At 35.1% G+C, this 3,808-nt stretch overlaps 1 long non-coding RNA gene across 1 annotated transcript; it reads right to left on the bottom strand.

Annotated features, from left to right (window-relative positions):
- Positions 1 to 528: 528 nt before the first annotated feature.
- Positions 529 to 3,299, bottom strand: LOC134484884 (uncharacterized). Its single transcript, XR_010062677.1, has 2 exons — positions 3,232 to 3,299; positions 529 to 987 (listed from the first exon to the last, which is right to left on the bottom strand). It is a non-coding gene; the product is annotated as an uncharacterized LOC134484884 (long non-coding RNA).
- Between the last annotated feature and the right edge of the window lie 509 nt (positions 3,300 to 3,808).

The raw sequence follows: 3,808 nt of genomic DNA on the forward strand, positions 1-3,808 counted from the left end.
TCTCTCTTCTTTTTAATTTCTTTGTCTTCAATACTTATACGTCTTTCAGAATACATGATCACATATTATGAAGTTCATCACAAGTTCACACAAAAAATCAAATCATAAATTTAAATAGAAGTTTACAACAGAAAATGATTTCATCCATATCCATTAGGAATAATTATCTGACTAAACATCCATCAGCTGCCTCATATCCACGGGTTCACTGAAGGTTTAAAACCATGCCTAAGTTATTAAAGAAATTTTGTATGGATAAACCCAGTCAATATTTTATCTTCTGTCCTAGCACCTATAATAAGTTGTTCCCTTTTTATGACCTTTGGTTAATAGTTTTGCGATCTCTTGAAATGTTCTCTGAGTAGGAGGAAGTCTGGTTACTATCGAAGTCAATTAACTGGTGACACTTGGGAGACTTGCAGAATTTCACTGCAAGTTTGACTACCAGAAAATGACCTAATAGCAGTCCCCCTATAAAAGAGCTTAATAATCACGGTTATAATTTTAGGAATTCTTATAGGATCATCATAAAGACTTAAAAAGCCATCTATTTGTCTGTATAGCATCATTACACAACAATACATCTTCCTAAATCTGCAGATACCTACTCCAAAAGGTTGGGCTATTACTTAATGATTGTTATATATGCTTACTAATAACAGGAAAAGCATATTAAGAGCAACAATCTTTCCTAAAATGTACCTGTCTCAGATTATATAATAATCTGAAGTGGGCAGTCTCAGTGATATCATCTGCTAGTTTTTAGCTTGTCCCATTATGGCTCCAGACAGAAATGGATGCAAGCAGAAAAGTATCTAAAGTGAATATTGCTAGTTATAGGAAACAATCAGTTTTGGTCCTTGTGGGTTTGCACACTTTAATCCTAGCCCTGAGCAGGCTATCTAGGTAGATCCATGAGGTGTGGGCAAGCTTTGTCTAGGTAGTGTCTTCTAGGACAGCATGAGCTATGTAGAGCATCTCCATCACCTAAAAAGAAGAAAAAGAAAGAAATTATCAGAAAAAGCAATTATAAATTTATTTTATGTCTATGGTTTTTGATTCCTATATAAGTGATGAACAGGGAATAAATGAATATAATCAACATTTTGGCCATAAAAGAGGACATAAAGCTATTGGTTTTTCCATTTTAAATCTGTCATGGACTTCTCAGTTTGGGTGTTAGGTAAGTGAATAATGTAATATTTATAGTGAAAAAAAAGTAATATCCTCTGAGACAGTGAAAGTGACACTGTTTCCCAGGTGAGGAGGCTTGAATCCATTAGACCCTGAAAGGATCATAGGCATTTCATCTGACTCCCAGGAAAACAAGCCAGTCACAATCTTTCAGCTCTCCATAAATTTTTGACCACTAGTCACATAAGGACAATGCCACAGCCTCTTCACAAAGATTTAATTCATTTTTTTTCCTGTCATTTTGTTATCTGCAATTTGTTTACAATATAGATTAAAAGCCAAGGGGTAGATAGAAAAATTTTTAAGCTTTAAAAAAATTAATTCTTTTTATTTTTTTAATTTTATTGTTTTATTAGAATTTTGTTTTTTCTACTGGTTATTTTATTTATTTACATGTTAAGTGTTATCCCACTTTCCAATTTCTCCTTTGCAAACTCCTTATTCCCTCCCTCTACTTAAATGCAGGTGCTTCCCAAACAATTCCAGCCTCAGCTTCCTAGCACTCCCCTACACTGGGTCATCAAGCCTCCACAGAACCAAAGGGCTCCCCTCTCATGATGCCAGTGGCAATCCTCTGCTACTTATACAGCTAGAGCCATGAACCCCTCTGTGTATACTCTCTTGTTGCTGGTTTATTCCATGGGAGCTTTGTATACTTCTATTAAATGTGATAATACAGGCCTTTCAAATACTTTGCATTTATGAGTTGTCAGAAGACACATGTTACCTGCTTTTCCCATTTAAAAATGTGTAGTCTTTTATGATGGACATTGCTGAGGATGGGAGAAACAGTGACCTTCAACTTCATGCTAAAACCACAGGAGATTCACCACAGTAAAAAATTGATCATTAAACTATGACTCTGAAAGTTCTGGTTTCCATTTAAAATGGCTGACATGCTTATTAAGGACAATTCCTATGCTGAAACACACGTCCCGTCTGCCTTATTAAATAGCCAGGAGGCTAAAATTTTACATGTTTTTACCTCTTATGTTTCCCTGAATAACTCAGGATTGGCAGTTTAAGTAGATTTTGTTTCAATGAAAATCGTGGATTAGGGATTCAGAAGACTTGGCTCAGTAGTGAAGAGCATATACCCTCTAGCAGAATAACTGAGTTCCCAAATATGTACATTAAGCTCAACTGCTTATAACTGGAGGTGATCTGCTAACCCCTGACTTACTGTTGCACATGCATACATACATACATACAGACAGACAGACATTCACCCTCATCCACACACACACGCACACACACACAGGTGGGAGTCAAGGAGGGCAAGAGAAGCAGAGAGAGGGGATATAGATACAGAAAGAAGTTAATAATCATTAAATTTTAAAAAGTGATTTTTAATGTGAATGTTTGTGTCTGCATTTCCTTTTTGTGGAAATTGAAGACCAGGTTTTCTATTAAACATTTTCTATTCTAAGCTTGAATCTTGGATGGAAGGCTAACTAGCTGTGTTTTAGTGAGGGTAGAATAGTAAGACTAACATGGAATACCATTGGCAAGTTCTATTATTTTAGTCATTTGTATTTGTAAATAAAGCTTACTCAGGACATCTTGGCACCAGATGCATTGAATTCTATTCATTATAGGCCTATAAGGACCACTATTTTCTAGAGTTCAATATTGTAAAACTGATATTTCATAGTTAAAATAATTACTTATCTTCATTTAAACAAGTTGTCATCTAAAATTTACAGTCCTTACTCTACAAGAGGAAAGGGATTTGAGGTTTTTTTTTTTTTTTTTTTTGTGTTGGTTTGCTTGTCTGTTTTTTTTTTTTTTTTGGTTTTGAGGTATTTTATTTAGGGAGTTTTATGTTTACAGTTTCTTAAATCTTTTCTTCTTAACATCTCCACTTGACAAATAAGATAAAACATGATTAAGCACTCACTTTATCTGGGAAGATTGCACTTTGACTTACTCAAGGGAATGATGTATCCATTTAATCAGCTAAGTTGTAGCTGGTGAAATAATTCTATTTCCCTCCGCTAAAATTCTGGACAATGAAAACTCTAAAAGCAACAGTACCTAATTATCTTGAAGACTGATGAAAAAGGTTCCTTCTCCTTGCCCTGCAGGCGAATCTGGTTACATTCCTAACAATAGAGAGAAAATTAAAATTTCAGACTCCTTTCATAGTACCTTTATTCAAGGAGATGCTGTAAACATATTGGAGGTTAGCAGACCCTTTGTAATCCACAGTTTTCTAAGCCACACTGCTTCAGCATGCAGCTAATAAGGGCTCAGAATAGGGTCTGTCTTATTTATATTTTTAGCGCTATGATAAAACATGATGACTATGTCACTTGTAGAAGAATAAGCTATTTGGAACTTAGGGTTTCATGGTAATAGGATTTGCAATGGCAGAATGTAAGTAGCAAATAATATTAGGCTGGAGCAACAGGTGAGAACTCATAGCTGGTATTTCAAGTACAAGGCAGAGAAAATAGGAATAGGCTCTAATCTTTTGAAACCTCAAAGAAAATACAGACCTCAATGTCATATCTCACCCAACAAAGTCATATCTCTGAAAACTTCCCAGTTGGTTTAACCCACTTGAAAACACATGTATAAACTACTAGCCTATAGAGCCTGTTCTCATTCA

Source organism: Rattus norvegicus, chromosome 1, assembly GCF_036323735.1.
Source record: "Rattus norvegicus strain BN/NHsdMcwi chromosome 1, GRCr8, whole genome shotgun sequence".
Taxonomy (NCBI): Eukaryota; Metazoa; Chordata; class Mammalia; order Rodentia; family Muridae; genus Rattus; species Rattus norvegicus.